Source organism: Solanum pennellii, chromosome 1 (assembly GCF_001406875.1).
Source record: "Solanum pennellii chromosome 1, SPENNV200".
Classification (NCBI taxonomy): Eukaryota; Viridiplantae; Streptophyta; class Magnoliopsida; order Solanales; family Solanaceae; genus Solanum; species Solanum pennellii.
The window spans coordinates 64,082,831-64,101,074 of NC_028637.1; the positions used below are offsets into that span (position 1 = coordinate 64,082,831).

General features: G+C 29.7%; 1 long non-coding RNA gene across 1 annotated transcript; it reads right to left on the reverse strand.

Annotated features, from left to right (window-relative positions):
* Window positions 1–7,737: 7,737 nt before the first annotated feature.
* Window positions 7,738–14,371, reverse strand: LOC114074196. Its single transcript, XR_003574642.1, has 2 exons — window positions 13,859–14,371; window positions 7,738–10,007 (listed from the first exon to the last, which is right to left on the reverse strand). It is a non-coding gene; the product is annotated as an uncharacterized LOC114074196 (long non-coding RNA).
* Window positions 14,372–18,244: the final 3,873 nt, after the last annotated feature.

Below are 18,244 nucleotides of genomic sequence, written 5' to 3' on the forward strand. Positions count from 1 at the left end.
TGTACTGCTAGGTATATGATGGTTGTGATATTATGATAGGTGTACTATTATGAGGGTGTGAAGGTAATTCCGATATGCATCTTATGACTACGTTATGAAGTATTGGTCTCACATGATGTTGGGTTGTAACGAGATGACTTTCTCATCCTAAAACCTATGAGGTATGAACATGTTATATGAGGGGTTAATCTCCTAAGAACTATGTTACAAATTGATGTTAAGAAAGACTTAAAGATACTTCAAGAAAGGGATTTTAGATTAGCACCGGGTGAACTTGACAATGAGAGGTGGTTCTTCACAAAGGAAGGGAGGTTCACACTATGTTCTCTCATGAGGTGGAAACTACAATGCTAATTATCAAAAATATTGTTTCTAGTAACAACCTTCTAGTTCCTTAACTATGTGCCCCAATAGGAAACCTAGCTAGTGGATCCACCTAGATGCCATGATGATGTTGATGTCTTACCTTGGTAAGTCAGATGCCCTCTTTTCAGTGTGAGGAGTTGACACCGGATTTCATGTCTAACTCACATGGTCTAGTGTCATTTATAGTGAGGTTTCCCGAAAGTTAAAATGAATGAGTTAAAGTAAGAAGATGTACACTAACTAGGACTACTTACGAGGTGTTACTTAGTGTAGGTAAGTGCATGTGACTATACCTATACATTGCAAAAGTGGACTTTGAGGGGGCATTCGAGGGCAGGTTCTTTATGTACATATGGAATGCATGATGTTGGTCTTATCTGATATGAATGATGTTGGTTTCACTTGATATACATGATGTTGGTCTAAATTGTTGTGTATAAGGTTGACTACACTTGTTATGACGAGGTATGAGGTAAAAGGCAATGCTTATGGTCTCTTTTCTAATTTACTTGGGTTATGTGGGGTTATGGGGCTTTACATACACTTTGCACTATTGGACTTGGATTGGGGTTATGAGTAACGTCTTGTGATGTATTGTTGATATGGACTCTAAACCTGAAATGTTGATTATGGATTTCTTATGATGTTACTCTTGAGCCTGAATATGAATGTGACTTATTGTTGTGGTGAGATGGACTTGTATATGGTTCTTGGATGTGCATAAAGGCTTTTGAAGTGAACTTAGCATGCTTATAAATAAAATGTCCTTTTTAGAATGTTTCTAAATGTGTTACTTGCATGTATCCATACTTCGTACATGTGGTTTGTACTAAACCCATATCTCTTATATTTTTATATAAATGTAGATTCGAGCCATTGAGGTGCTTCAAGGCCATTCTCAAAGAAGCTTGGATGTTCCCAAGTTTGTGAGTACTCAAGTCCGATGACGAAACCTATGAATCTAGCTTTTATTATTTTGTTACGTTTAAAGACATTGTTCTATTTCTCCTATTTCAAGGACTATGTTGTATTCTCTTATAAGATTTGTAATGATGTATGGGATAAGTGCCATTTTTCATACTCTTATGTTTAGATGGTCGTCTGAGACAATTATAGATTCTATTTTGATATATGTGAAGTGAAGTTGAACTTCAAATGAAAAGTTTTAATTTTTTTCGCTTTTTATTCTATCTATGATGTGATGATGTATGCTAAGGGCTTGTCTAAGGCCTTTTTGAGGATGAAAACACCGATTACAACTAGGGGGTGATCTCATGTCGTAACAAACTTTGTAACAGAGCATGAGGTTGAATAAATCTTAGGAATGATATCTTTATAACTACGTCTGTGTAGAGTCTTGTTGATAATTGTGAAGCACGCCACACTTATGAATCAGAGCTATGTGATGCTTATGAAATTCTCACTTATTTTTATATGGTCACTTTCCTTTTTTGGTATACTATTTAAATGTGGGAAAATAATCCTATTTCCTAAGATAGTTATGTGAATTCCATCTAGGGTAGCCGTTTTTTAGTTGTGTTATATAAGGAGTGCCTAAAATTATTTCTTTATTTATGTCATTAGTTATTACAAAATTATTTATGAAACAAATTCCATCTTTACATATATGTCCCTTGTGAAGTTTATAATATATTTTAAGCCTTTCTCCTGCGCGGAATATTATCGAGTAGTACTTTTTTCAAGATACTTAGTAGGGATAATTCCTTCAACGATGCAATTTTGATCTGCACCACAATCTATTAAAGAAATTTTTTGGATAGAGTAATTTTTATTCATAACCAAGTAAAAGGTATATGATAGACATGAGCTTTAACTACTGCAATAGCATTTACTCCTTATTTTATTATTTGAGTTATTTCTAACGGTTCTAATTCTGATTGTATACTTTGAATTTGGGTCGATGTTTCTTCATAAGTGTTAAGTTGTTGTTTGATATTTTAATTTCTTTCTTTACATGTATTAATTCTGTTTGAAGATCTTGAAGTGTTGTTTCAGATTTTTGTACTCTATTTGTCATACTAATAGGTTTAATAATATGATTATTGATTTGTTGATTAAGAACATGTTTTAATGCTCTGAAATATTTTTTCTTATGGTCTGGATCTTCAATATGTTAAATTATATCAATGAAAGCTTCTTTATTTTTACTGCTAGCGACATTGATGGATTGGTTTTGGTAGGTGTAAACTGCACCGTTATATCCATTGTCTGGCGAATTATTATTTTCAGGACTATCTCTCATTTTAAGTTTGTCTTGTGTACTAGACTTCGGAACTAGTACGATTCTCATTAATAACTGAGTTAATTTATTTATAATATTATATTCTAGTTTTAATCTATTTATCTTATCCTTCTTTTTATTAGGTCCCTGTTTATCCTTAGCATGATATCCAGGTTTCCCACAGTTTCGAGACGTGTTAGTGTTGTTATTATCTAATCTAGATTTTCTCTTGTAATAATGGGGTTCGTCATGTTTATCGTCATAATTTTTACGACGATGTTTATCCCTTTTTAATTGATTTTTAAGTTTCATATTTGTATTTGCTTCTTTTCTAGTAATATTTATAAAACTTATGAGATCACCGTAGGTTAATTGTTTATAAGAGATTTTTCCTTTAAACCTATCCTTTAATGAGCCGGTAAATCCAACTGTAATTAAACTAGTTAATTGTTTATTTGATAAATATTTTATTTTATATGCCGTAATGGCTAATTCTCTTTCCGAATGCGAAGTATGAGATAGACACTCATTTTCTTCGTATTGTATATCCGAAAAAGAAGGTTTCTTATAATAATTCTTTTTTGTAGGATAATTAGAGTTTAATTTATTAATATCATTATCATTGTTTCGGATAAGGGATTAATATTAGTAATTTTTAATTCGGATTTTTGGTTTTTATTAATTGTTATAAGATCATCCGTTTCTCTTGAAACCTAGGGAATTATTTATTAGAAATTTTTGGTAGTCTAAACATTGGGTTTAGATTAGATGAAACTTTTGAACCAAATATTAAATATTTATATAAACTTTGGACTAGTCTATAAAATGACATTCTTTTCCTTGAAGAGATTTGATCATAAGATTGGGATCTTACAAATTTAAATGTATGGATCCATCTGGAAATTGTATTACTTGGTCAGTATGTGGATTCTCTTCTTTAATTTCTGGCTCCATTATGGAGTCAAAATGCCAATCATCTTTTGTTAATACGTTATCCCATTTTATCAACTTTGGGACAAAGGGTTATTATAATTATGATTTGTTTCCATGAGCATGGTAACTCCTTTATTACTATCATTTTTGCCCTAGGGGCTAAGGTGGTTTTCATTAATTTATAATATACCCTATATATTATGGCTATTTCTCTATTAAAAAGAAAAATTATTAGTAGTTTAATAAAATTAAAAGATAGGTTGAAGAAAAAATTTCTTATAATCAATTAACCTATGGTGACCTCATAAGTTTTATAAATATTACTGAATTAGAATTATGTACAAATATGAAACTTGATCAACTAAAAAAGGATAGTAAAATATCACAAAAGGAACAAGGAAATTTTGTGAAGACTTTAGTTATATTAAACAATCTGTCCCATCAAAAGAGGCTTCTAAAAGAATTAAGAGAAGTCATAAGAATGATCATAATTCGGAAAAATCCGTCATTACAAAAAGAGGTTCAAAAAATTTAATCATGACCCTGGTAAAAATAGATTTAAACCAAACACTCTGAAAGGTGTTGGGACTTTGAAAAAAATGGGACATCGAGCCATAGACTGCCCAATCACTAATAAAAAGAAATACAAAATTAAAATGTTAGAAATAGAAGAAGAAGTTAAAGATAAGTTGTATTCTATCCTAAAAGATGATAAAAACAACTCCTCCTCCGATAAAAATCTTATCGATGATGATCAACTAGATTAGCCTATGATTCTTATTATAGTAAGTTGTCAGACTCTTGTAAATGTGGCAGTGCATTTTGCACCTGCAAGAATTATTCTATAATACCATCACTAGTAGTAATAAAGAAACAATCTCTAATATGATAGATCATATTGAGGATCATATTTTTTTTAAAAAAAATACTTAATCTTCTTAAGAGATTTAGTTCTTGATAAACATTATGATAATAGGACTATTAAGACCATTGATATGACAAGTGTTTAAATAAATTTAAAGAACCAATTAAACCTGAAACAACTCTACAAAGTATTTATACCAAATTACTACAAATAAGAGATGAAATAAATGAAATTAAGTAGAGACTCAACGCTCTAGAAATTGAATTAATTACTAATAAAACATTAACTAGTCCACCACCTAAACAAGAACCTGAAGAATGTAAATTCGAACAAGGAGAAACATCAAAAGAAGTAGAGTCTCTCATTTGCCTGTATCGAAATTAAAAATTAAAACAATTACGGTCATTCGACCACAAAAGTACCACAAACCTATCACATTAGTTATAAATAAAAATTTTATCATTCATAAAATTGCATTATTTAATATAGCATATATCAAAACTGCATTATTGAAGAATTAATTCCTTATAAATATCTAGATAAAGGCACTGTCTGATTATTCTCCGCAACAGGAAAAGAGCATGAATAAATTATAAACTCAGAAACACTTAAATATGCAATAATGAATTTTGGTTTCATAAATGATTTCATGATAACCAAAGATATAAATGAAGATTAGGTATTTCTTTCATCACCCAAATAAAGCCTTATACCTCCCAATCAGATGACATCCATACCAGAGTGCTAGGAAAGAATCTCATCTTCCCCTACCTAAATATTATGTCAAAAGATGAAATTAATTTCATAAAAGATAAAAATATCTTTCAAATAAATTTGCTTTCACAATTTTACAATAAGGGTTATAACCTTCTCTCCTCCTAGAGTTTTTTTAGCACCATGAATTACCTTCTTTCAAAAATAATTTAAACACTGACTGCAACACAACCATAAATTTTTCATAAAAACTATATATTTTATTATCAATTTTCAAATAAAGGGAAGAAATCTCCCAAATTTTTAAAAGAATTTTCCAAGGAATTAATGAGACCAGGAATAACAAAAAAATGAATAAATCCTTTTTATACTTCTTCGACTAGTCACAAGATGAGGATTGTAAAAATATACACACAAACAAGTCAAAGAAAAAATTGCTCTGAATAAGAAGCAATACTGGTCAACAGTGTTACAGGTTACATGTCATTAAGTGTTACAAGTACTGACAAATACTACACTTAATCTAATGCAAAAATTGTGAAAGCCCTGCTACACCAACAAAAATTATGTGGAGACGGGAGATCCCCACAGGACCCAGAGGTATTATGAGTTTATGTTAAAGGATACATTCAAATCGAGAAATTATTTGAGAAAATCAACAAGTATTATCAACTCAACATCAAAGGCAATTTAAAAAATTTCAGGTAGTAAAGAATATATCTCCTTATCAAATGATATTAAATTATTCAAGTTCCTTATTACCAAGGTAGGAAAGAATATATCTACCTTATCAGATGATATTAAATTATTCAAGTTCCTTATTATCAATAGGAAAACGTATATTATTAGTTGGTCCTTCGATATTCATGCATTTGAAAGGATTAAATATTTAATCAAGACAGTTTAAATTCGGGTGACAACTGCCCACAATGATAAAATTTATCACCTTGAAGGAATTATGACAACTCCAAAGAAAGATTAAAACGAAGGCTCAAGAAAACCTTATTTAAACCTGAGCACTGATTCAAAATCAAAATTTAAATTATTAGATATTGGTGTCTCACATAACGAGCTTAGCAACAGAGGTATGTTACATCTACAAGGAATAACACAAGATTACCTCCTCATTTAAAAGTAAGTGCCAGAACACTTTGATGATAAACAAATATCAAGAAAATAATTAACAAGGAATGGACCCCACATCCAAGGATATGCCTTACAAGTTAAAAGTTAAGAAATAACAAGTTTCAAAGATTATTATGTTTCTGCATTGGACAAATCAAACACATTTACTATGTCAACAATTCCACCAACACGTGGATCCACAAGAACAAAAGTCCAAGCCACAAAGTGACGAAGGACTTGATATAAAGATTTTTCAGCAATCAACACAAGAAGATATATATGCAACAAAGCTACGTGTGCAACTATGTGATACATATTTCCTGTCACGAAAAAATATTATTAGATATGTGTAATAGTTAGTAGATACGTGTAAAATAATAGAGTATATTAGTGTATGTACACATGTAAAATAGATAGCATAATAAGTTAGTCAGCACTTTTGAGGCCTATTTAAAGCCTTCAACTAGTATTAGTAGAGGATATTCAAAATCTTACGGACTTTGAAAACCTCTCTACAATTCTCTCCATTTCCCCCATATTTTCCCTTTTTCCACCCATGTTCTCTCTTTCCCTTAATCAATAAAATTGTGTAATACATACTTTATCTACTTATTTCAATTATTAAGTTTATGTATTAAATTAAAAATTTAAGTTTGCTTACTGCTTTTTGTTGCTCTCTTTTTCTTTAAGTTTTTCTTAAAATTTGTTTTAAGGTTTTTATTTGTTCTTGCTCTCTTCTGTTACTCTCCCTAATTTTTCTTAAGATTCCGTCTCGGAACTCAGTCCGTCCCCTCCATTGGTATGTTGAAAATTGAATATTATATGGATCATTGTTATCTGCCAATTTATGCTCAATCTTTACTGAATCGATAAACATTATTGATCAAAATATAATTGATACATTAACATTGAATGTTAAAACTAAAAATATGAATAGTAAAAATATTACAAGAAAAATAACCATAATATACATAATATACTATAAATTAATGAAAACTACCTTAGCCCCTAAGGATAAAATAGATTTTTAGGAAGTCTCAAATATGTTGCTGATTTTATTCCTAATAACAGCCAGGTTTGTAAGTCTCTTTATCAGAACCTAAAAAAGAATCCAGAGCCATGGGGATCAGAGCACACTAGTGCAGTCCAAAATATAAAACTAATAGCTTAAAAACTCCCACTCTAGGTATACAACACCCGGATGCCCTTATGGTAGTAATAATAGATGCCTCATATATAGGGTATGGAGGCATACTTAAAAAAATAATTTCCATAAGGTCCAACGAACAATTAGTGAGATTAACTTCAGGAATTTGAAATGATACTTAAAAAGAAATTACAATACTATTAAAAAGGAAATTTGGCTATAGTACTATGTATTACCAAATTTCAAGATGATTTAATAAATAAAGAATTTTTATCAAGAGTGACTGCAATGCAACCAAAGATGTTGTGAAAAAGGATGTTAAAAATCTTGTTTCTAAACAAATAATTGCAAAATGACAATCTTTATTAATTAGCTTTGATTTTGAAATAGAATTTATAAAAGGAGAAAATGATTTTCTCCCCGACTTTTTGACAAGAAAATTTTTACGGGGAAATAATGAGACCAGGAGTACCGAGAATAAGACCGCGAGGCTCCCACTACAGCTCTTCAAATCAGAAGATAAAATAAAAAAAAACCTTCAAGGAGGGCGATAAAAAATTAGAGAACCGCTACTCAACCTTGGCAGAATTTCAAAACCTGCCAAAACTCAACTCCTCATCATTAAATAAACCCTCATCAACAGATTTTTTTGTCCAAACAAATGATATTTGTAAAATGAAACCACCAGAAACATACTAAGAGGCTTGTTCCAACTACACTGACAACAAATAAGAAAAACGTTACTCAGTCAGATAAAAAGAGTTTTTCAATTACAGTTTTGCAGGTACTTTCAATCATGGCGCTTGTCAAAGAATATGAATGCTTTGGAGTGCCCTACCTTATGAAACCGTGTTACACTAATCGGAATTATGTGTAAACTAAGGATCCAATAAAAATCCGAAGGTATTATGAGTTTATATTAACAGATACTAATTCAGTGAAGATTGAGAATAAATTAGTAGATAACAATGATCCAGATAGTATTCAATTTCCAAAATTCACAATTAAAAGAATATTAACTCCTTTTGAGTGGTTTGTGGATCATCTACACACTCCTATTTCACTATCAACATCTTATCGTCCCCAGATGTATAATTGGTACGATTATAAACTTGATATAATTTTATGTATCTTTGGCCAAATATCTATACTTGATTCATTAAATATTAAGAAGATATAAAAAATGCAACGATCCCTCGATGGTTTTTCGAATTGTGAAACCAATTTGGAGGAAATAAACAGTATTATCACCACAATTTTTAATACAGTTTGAAAAGTTCCAGCTAGAGCAAAATATCTCTACACTCCCAGAAAATATTAAATGGTGTAAGTTCTTTATTTCAAAAAGGATATCTTATATTATTAGTTGGTCCTTTGATATTCATGAATTGAAAGGATCAAGTATCTGAGCAAGAGTATCAAAATTAAAGGATGAAAACCGAAATATCACGATGACATGTTAATTGTCGGCTCTTCATCACGAAGGAAATTTGATTTTTCAAAAGAAAAATTTAAAACAAGACTGGAAGAAGCCTTAGCAAATCTCTGCAAAACTACCAATCATGAAAAGATATTGAAATTATTAGACACTGCATCCTTAACACCAGTGACAAAAGTAATGAGGATATGTATCATCTTCAATAAATGCAAAAATGTGCCAAGCATATGTTAACTTTTGTTATGTCAACAAATAAGCAAACAGGTGGACCTCGCAAGAATAAAAGTCCAAAGCCACAAGGTGACTAGAGGACCAAATAACAAGATCTATGTTTTGGAGATATATTTTCAGCAAAAGAAGATAAAACACGCAGTGAAGGCTACATGTAAGTAGTTCCGGCTATGTGGCATATATTCCAAGCCACGTACAATTGTCATAAACTATTCATAATAGTTAGTACTTACATGTAAAAAGAATAATATGTCTTAGTGTATGCACACATGTACAATAGATAGCATAATAAGTTAAATTAGTCAGCACTTTTAAGGCCTATTTAAGGCTTTCAACTTGTATCAGTAGGGGGTATTCAAAATCTTACCGACTTTGAAATCCTCTCTACATTCTTCCTACATTTCCCCCATATTTTCCATCTTCCATGTTCTCTCTCCACTCCCTAAATCACTAAAAGTATTTTGTAAGTATACTTTGTCTACTATTTTTTTGTTTATTTGTTTTCATGTTATAAAGTTTAAGTTTTTACTACTGTTTTCTTGTTCTTCCTTTTAAGTTTTTTTAAAGTTTTGTTTTAAGAATTTGATTTTTCTTGTTCCCTTTGGTTACTCTGCCCAAATTTTTTAGGATTTCATCCCAAAACTCAATCCGTCCCCTCCATTGATATTAGAGCCAAGTTAACTGAGAAGGGTATGAGTAGGAGCGGCTAAGTCTCTACGTTGTCCTTGGGTGGACAACGTCGAAACATAGGTTGCATGGGGGGTGATAAGTTCGGAGTTTGATAGTTGCTATTCTTCTTTCACTTATATTCTTGGTTTTATTCCTTAAAGTGGGGTTACCGGATAATTCCGGGTTCAGACATTGGCTAGGCCATACTTTTTTGTCGGATTAGTTCAGACTGTGTGTGTCGTAAAGCCGGACCCGTAGAGTGTTCCCATCGCCGAGCCTAGAGGAATAAGATCAAAGAAGGTTAGTGAAAAAACTAACAACAATAATACACAAAGAATTTATTATTTTGATAGTAATCTCTAAAGCAGACAATTAAGACCACGGATAGTGTTCTTCTTTTCGCTAGATATTCAATACTATATAAATTCGTAATTTGGTATGTTTACTCTACCATCTGTAAAGGAGTTAGAATACTTAACATTGACTACCACAAAAGTAATAAAACAATAAGTAAAAATACTACTTTCGTAAAATCTATCAAAAGGATTAAAAATTTTACTGGCATGATTCACTTAGATGAACCTTTTGAACGAAATATTAATTGTTTAAATAAACTTTGGATAAGTCCAGAAAATTCTATTAAAAAATAATGGTATAACAAAGATATTCTTTATCATAAAGAATAACCTTTAGAAATAAATGATTTTGTGATATGAAAAGGTTAAAATGGAACATAGAGTTTTTTAAATGGTTTGAATACACAGGGAAATTAGACGAGCAAAATGAGTCGTTAATTTTTTATTGATAATTGGTATGCTACTAACAATAAGGTAGTTGAATCTAAAATTCCTCCTTTAGAAGACATTACTCTACCCATAAATGGTAGAATTGTCACTGCCCCGCCTTTTAAAATAAATATAGTCAATACTAAAGAAGATTCCAAAAATAAATCAGTTTTTGAGGATAAAACAAGTCCTTCCTACAAGGATAAAACTAAAACGAATTGAGTATAATTTATTTATAATATTGTCTTCTAGTTTTAACCTATTTATCTTATCCTTCCTTTAATAGGGGCCTGATTATCCTTAGCACGTTGTCCAGGTTTTCTACAGTTTCAACATGTATTAATGTCGTTATTATCTAATCTATATTTTCTCTTGTAATAATGGGGTTCGTCATGTTTATCATTATAATTTTTACGACGATGTTTAGCCTTTTTTAATTGATTTTTAAGTTTCATATTTATATTTGTTTCTAATTACATCATATATTTATATAAAAGAGAATCCTAGGTCCGCCTACATGGAGCCACCACAAGCTAGAATTTACTTTTAAATTTATTTATTTTCAAATATAGCTTCCCCCTTCATTAAAAGATGCGGCTTTTATGAAAAGTTATGACTTTTATGAAGAGTTGCGACTTTTATGAATAGTTACCCAAAAATGTCGTCCCCTTTCATGAAAACAGATGAATTTTATGAAAATTTATGACTTTAATGAAGAGTTGCGATTTTTATGATGAGTTACGACTTTTATGAAAAATTATAACTTTTATGAAATGTTCTGACCTTTTCGAAGAGTTGTAACTTTTTAAAGAGTTGTGACATTTCTGATAAGGCACAATAAGCATTCGTTCAAACTATGCTTTGTTTTCTATAAATAGAGAGATTTCCTCCCATTTTGAAACAATGAGAATTCCTAACTATTCTCTTCTTCTTCTTCTGCACAATTAAATATTCAAGTAATTTGCTCATGTTGAATGACTTATTGACACCATTATTTTTTTCATTATACTTGTGAATAAAATCATTCCATATTGAAAGGATCTATTCCAATAAACCTTGGGTACTACAGAGGAATAATTTCCTTAAGGGGACACTGGTCTCAATTTTTTCTTTTTTGTTTCATTCTATTTTCATAGATCCTGTTATATTTCACTTACAATCATTAATTTATGTTTATGATATTAATTGTTGTTTTTTGGGAAATGTATTTAAATTTATTGTTTATGTTTCTACAAATTTACTGTTATTAGTATTTGTTAGTAGATAATAAATTATAAAATAAAATTAAAGAAAATTGACTGAAGGATAAATGATAAGATTCTATAATTATTATTTTCCTTTTCATTATTAATGTTGTTTCTTTGTAATCTTTTATTTAAGAGAATATATTATTTTAGTTTTAATGACCGATATTTTGTAAGTATTATTTTATAAAATATGTGACATTAAATTTCCTTTACTAGTATTTATATAAAAGAGAACCCTAGGCGCGCCTACCTGGCGCCACCACAAGCAAGAATTTTCTTTTTAATTTATTTATTTCCAAAACTAGCCTTCCTCATTCATGAAAAGATCTGACTTTTATGAAAGTTGTGATTTTAATAAAGACTTGCGACTTTTATGAAGAGTTGTGACTTTAATGAAGATTTGTGACTTTTCTAAAAATTGCAACTTTAATGAAGAGTTGCGACTTTATGAAAAGTTGTGTCTTTTATGAAAGGTTGTGAACTTTCCAAAGGGTTGCAACTTTACCAAATAATTGTAACTTTTCTGATAAGACACAATAAACAGTTCTTCATACTATCCTTTGTTGTCTATAAATAGAGGAATTTCCTCTCATATTAAAACAACAACAATTTTGATCTTCTTCTTTTACTTCCGCAAAATTAAATATTCGTGTACATTGCTCCTGATTGACTTAGTTATACTATTGTTTTTGTATCAATAAGTTGGTGAATAAAATCGTTCCATCCTGACAGGATGTAATTCTTTAGACCTATGGTATTGGAGGAGAATAATTTTCTTAAGGGGACATTGTGCATTCGGTGAACTCAATATTTCCTTTCTATTTCATTCTATTTTTACATATCATGGTATATTTTTTACACTCAATAATTTAGCTTATGATATTAATTATTTTTTTGAGTACATGTTTTAAACTCTGTTATTATGTTTCTGTAAAGTTATTATCATCGATTATATTGAACAAATACACATATAGTACATATATTCATTATGCCGAAAATAATTATTGTACCCAGTTCCAAGAATTTGTGTTTTGATATTCTATATTAAATTTTATAACTTAAAAGTACTATATATAAGTTAACATATCGTCTATTTTTACATATATATGAAATTTCTCACTTATAATCTTTGCAACTTAATTTTTTCTTAATATTACGAAATGCCTTTGTATATAAATTCTCATTTCTTTTTTATTTTATTTTAAATATTGATTAAAGAACCAATGATTTATTATTTTATGAATAATTCATAAATTAGAGGTTCTTGAGTTATGTTATAATGACAAATAATCAAATTCATGTTGGAATATTGCTAATATTATTTTTAAGAACCCATTTTTCCCTTTCTTTAATTTATGGATAATAGTAAAAAATTAATTGCATATTCAATGCAATTATTATCTATAACCACATACCTAGTCTAGTAATATTTATGAAACTCATGAGATCACCATAGGTTAATTATTTATAAGAGATTTTTCCTTTAAACCTATCCTTTAATGTACCAGTAAATTCAGATGCAATTAAACTAGCTAATTGTTTATCAGATAAATATTTCATTTCATATGCCGTAATGACTAATTCTCTTTCCGAATGCGAATTATGAGATAGACACCCATTTTCTTCGTATTGTATATCCGAAAAAGAAGGTTTATTATAGTAATTCTTTTTTGTAGGATATTAGAGCTTAATTATTAATATCATTATTCCTTATAGTCAATTAACCTATGATGACCTCATAAGTTTTACAAATATTTCTATATTAGAATTATGTACAAATATGAAACTTAAAAATCAACCAAAAAAGGATAGTAAAATATCAAAAAAGGAACTAGAAAATGTTTGTGAAGATTTCGGTTATATTAAACTATTTACCCCATCAAAAGAGGATTCTAGAGGAATTATAAGGGACGGACCATGTTCCAAGATGAAATCCTAAGAAAAATTGGGCAGAGTAACGGAAGGGAGCAAGAACAAGCAAAACTCACAAAAATATTTAAAGAAACTTAAAGAAAAGAGAAGAACAAAGTGCAGTAAGCAAAACTGAAATTTTAAAACATTTAACAAAATAAAAGTGCAAGAAAAAGTGTACTTACAAAAGCTTTTTATTGATTAAGGGAAAGGAGAGAGAACATGAAAGATGGGAGATAAAAATGATGGAGAAAATTGTGAGAATTGTAGAGAGGATTTCAAAGTCAGTAAGATTTTTAATGCCCTTTGCTGATACAAGTTGAAAGCCTTAAATAGGCCTCAAAAGTGCTGACTAATCTAACTTATTATGCTATCTAGATTACATATGTTCATACACTAATACACTCTATTATTTTTACACGTATCTATTAACTATTACACATATCTGATAATATTTTTTTGTTGCAGGGAATATATGTCACATAGCTGCACATGTAGCTTTGTTGTATTTATGTCTTCTTGTGTTGATTACTGAAAAATTTTGATATCAAGTCCTTTGTCACTTTGTGGCTTGAACTTTTGTTCCGGCGGGGTCTCCGTGCTTGTAAAATTATTGACATAGTTAATGCTAACATGTGATTGCATTGTCCTATGCTGATTTTTATCATAATGATCTTGAAACTTGTTTTCTTTTTACCATCAATTTGTATGCATATTTTTGGATGTGGGGTCCACTCTTTGATAATCATTTATTGATATTTTTCTTGTTTATCATCAAAGTGTGCTGACACTTTCTTTTAATTAAGAAGGTATGATTGTGATATTCCGTGCAGATCTAACATATCTGCGTTGCTAAGCTCGTCATGTGAGGCAACAGTATCTAATAAATCAAAATTTTTTATTCCGCATCATTATTGAGGTTTATAAGGCTTTTAATAAGGATTCCTTAAGCCTTATTTTTAATATTTCTTTGGAGTTGTCATAATCCCTTTGGGGTGATGAACTTAAATTTAACTTATCATTGTGGACCGCTGGCGCCCATCCTTTAACTTTAATGATCTTGCTTAAATATTTGATGCTCATATATTCGTTAATGTTGAAGGACCAACTAATAATATAAGAGATCCTTTTGGCAATAAAGAAATTGCATAATTTAATATTTTCTGATAAGGTAGATATATTCCTTTCTACCTGAAATTTTTCAAATTTTATTTGATGTTGAGTTGATAGTATCTATTTATTTCCTCCGAACTGACTCCACCATTTGTAAAATCATCGGGAAGTTATCGCCTTCTTCATTTCTTCTGAATATTTGATAAACCAAGTATGGTTATATTGTCTAAGAAAAGTAAAGTTATTCTAGGCTGATATATAATCATACCAATTATATGTCTGGGTCGATGGGCTTTTGATATTTTAATAGGGATATGTAGATGATCTTCAAACCATTCAAATGCACTCAAAATTCTTTTGATCGTGAACTTTGAATATTGTATACTGTAAGGTTCACTTTCTTCAAATATATTCTCAATTTCTACCGAATCGGTATCTGTCAAAATAAATTCATAATACCTCCGGGTCTTGAGGGAATCTTCTGTCTCCACATAATTTTGGTTGGTGTAGCAGGGATTTAGTAAAGCCTAGCTTTCATAATTCCCATATTTTTTTATCAAGTGCAGCAATTGACAATACCTGTAACACTGTTTACTGAAATTGTTTTTTTTTTTAATTTGGAGTAACCTTATCATTTTCCTTTTGGGAAGTGAAATCCGCTTGTTGGTATATCTCTGTGTTTTTCATCTTGTAACTATCCTTTGTTTGGATTGAGATATTTTTGAATGATCGAGGAGGATGAATTTTATCGAAAAACTGAACGAAGTGGTTGTAGCTTAGTTGAGATACTTATGGGTTCTTTTAATGGTGAGGGTATAATATATTGTGGTTGGAGGGAATACATGTATATATCGTGTGATTTTGTTTGATTTTCTTCATAAAATGGTCTTTTCATTTTTTCTTCAGGTTTGAACAACGGGAAATGTCTTATTCATGACTCTTTTATTAAAATTTTAGGGAGATTTCCTCCCTTTATTTGAAAATCAAAGTTGTACAATAACATTTTCCATCTAGAAAATGTATAATTTTTATGAAAAATATATTGAGCTGAGTTGCAGTCATTATTTAAATTATTTGAAATTGAGTAACTCCTAGTGCTATAAAGAAGGCTAACAAAAACCTAGGAGGAGGGGAAGGTGTAATAATTTTTATTGTATAATTTTCATGGTGTGAAAATAGATTTATTTTAAAAGTAATTTTCTCTTTTAGGAAATTACTTCACCTTTTGATATATAGTTTAAGTAGGGAAATATAAGATTTTTATCTAGAACCCTGGTATAGATGCCTTGCGGTGTAATGACCGTAATGGTATTAATTCTTAATTTAGATAGAGATCCTGTGAGAGACTCTACTTCTTTTGATGTTCCTTTAGGGTCAGATTTATAATTTTCCGATTCCTGATTAGGTGGTGATTTACTAGTAATTTTGTCAACTTCTAGGATGTTAAGTTTCGGCTTAATTTTATTTATTTCATATTTTATTTGTAAGAATTCCACCTGAATATTTTGTAAGGTAATTTCGTATCTTATTGGTTGTTTAAATTTATTCAAAACACTTTTCATACAAAGGGATTTATAGTTCTATTATGACATTGTTTATCAAGGACTAAATTTCTTAAGGCAATGAAATATTTTTTTCCTAAAATCAGGATCTTCAATATGATTTATTATATCAAAGAATGTTTTTTATTACTACTAGTTATGATATTTATGTATGGAATGATTTTTGTAGGAGCAAATCACACGACCACATTCACAAGCGTCTGATGACTTACTATCTTCAGACCTATAGACTATATTTAGCTGATCGTTGTCGCTAAGATTTTTATCGGAGGAGGAATTATTTTCTCCTATAATGGAATATAATTATTTTAACTTTTTCTTAAAAAATTAACATATTAATTTTGTCTTTCTTTTTTTAGTGGTTGAGCAGTCTTTGGGTCGATGTCCCGTTTCTTCACAGCCCCAACACCTTTTAGTGTTGTTTGGTTTGAATCTTTTTTTATCAGGGTTATGGTTAGATTTTTTGAACCTCCTTTTGCAATGAAAGGGTTCTTCTGATTTATGTTTATTCTTATGGTTATCTTTTATCTTTTTTAGAAGTCTCTTTTGATGGGGCAAATAGTTTAATATAATTAAAGTCTTGACAAAAGTTTTCTAGTTTATTTTGTTATATTTTACTATCTTTTTTAGTTGATTCATAAGTTTTATACTTGTACATAATTCTAATCCAGTAATATTTATAAAACTTATGAGGTCACCATAGGTTAATTGATTGTAAAGAATTTTTCCTTCAAAACAATCTTTTAATTTTATTCTAGCCTTTTCACCGAATAGCTTGGGTAGACCACTAATAAATTTTTCTTTCCAATAATCGTGAGTAGTCTTTTCTTTTTTAACTTTATTGAGTAATTAATAACATCTTTATACCATCTAAAATCGTCCAACTTTGGGCAAGAAAGAGTAGATAATATCTCTAGACTTCTATCTTGGAAAAGTTAAGGTTCTGCAATAATATGTTTAGCTATGTTATAAATTAAGGTGGTAGTGACATCTTGTATGACTTTATTCTCTATGGTTTTCCATGAAGATTCATCCTTAATGATTGAGTTAATAGTTGAAACACAAAATATACTTTGCCTATTTTCTTTTGTAAGATAATTATCCCACCAATTTTTTAATGTGCCGGTAAATTTAGTTGTAATTAAAGTAGCGAATTGTTTATATGATAATTTTTTCATTTTATATGTCGTAATGTCAATTCCCATTTCATATAAATTATCATAAATTTGATATTCCTCTAGTCTATCTATATTTTGTTCCACTGTTTCTCTTCCCAAGTGCGAAGTATGAGGTAGAAACTCATTTTCTTCGTATTGCATATCCGAAAAAGAGGGTTTCTTATAATAATTATTTTTAGTTGAATAATTAGAACTTAATTTATTACTATCTTTATCATCATTTTCGTATAAGGTATTAATATTTGTAGTTTTTGTTTTTTCATTAATTGTTTCTATTAGGTCATCTATGATGTCAAACTTTTCTTGAAACCTAGAAAATTGTTCGTTAGAAAATTCTTGCAGTTTAAATATTGGATGAGTTTCTATTTTTTTTATTTGTATCACTGTAGAAAGGACTTGGTTTATCCTAAAATACTGATTTAGTATCGGCTTCAAGAATTTAGTTAGAGACTTCATAAAGTAGTTGACTTATATAATTATTTTGTTGTAGAATTCTGTTTATCTCTTTATTTTTAGGATCTCCTTTAGTATCTACTATATTTATTTTAAAAGGTGAGGCAGTAATAATTCTACCGTCTATGGGAAGACTAATTTCTTCTAAAGGTGGAATTTTAAATTCAACTATCTTTTTATTAGTAGTGTACCATTTATTAACCAACATATTTAACGATTCCTTTTGGTAGTCTAATTTTCCAGTGCATTCAAACAACTTAACAAA